The following is a 566-nucleotide window of genomic DNA, read 5'->3' on the forward strand; positions in this document are numbered from 1 at the left end:
TGCACACCTTTTACATGTTTGATATTTATTAAAATAAACTGTAAATCATATGTAAAAATTGCTATTTAGATATTTACATTACATATTGTTACAAATGCCTGTAAAGTGGTAATACACTTGATCAAGTCCTTTAATATTGACCAAACATTTAGGCTAATTGAAATATCCACTTAATCTTTAATTTTTGGCCACCTTTTTGCGATAGAAATGCTACAGCCTCCATCTTCAAAACATGTGGACATCACAACTCATTACAAAAATTAACCACGGTTTTATCGTAGTAAAACGTCTGATTACCTATGGTAACCCTCGTTCCCTGATGGAGGGAATGGAGATGTTGTGTCGAGTGTACGACACTAGGGGTCGCTCTTTGGAGCCCAAACACCTCTGACATATTTGAGAAAAGGCCAATGAAATTGGGTGTGCAGAATTTGCATAGCTGGCCACACCCGGATATCCGGGTATAAATAGGTTAGCGTAGCATCTGCTCACTCGTTCTGTTTTTTGAAGCCGATGCAGCGTCTCTTCGTGAGAAGCAGGACTAATTCACCTCTTGATCTCCTCAT

Source organism: Onychostoma macrolepis, chromosome 15 (assembly GCF_012432095.1).
Source record: "Onychostoma macrolepis isolate SWU-2019 chromosome 15, ASM1243209v1, whole genome shotgun sequence".
In the NCBI taxonomy this organism is placed as follows: Eukaryota; Metazoa; Chordata; class Actinopteri; order Cypriniformes; family Cyprinidae; genus Onychostoma; species Onychostoma macrolepis.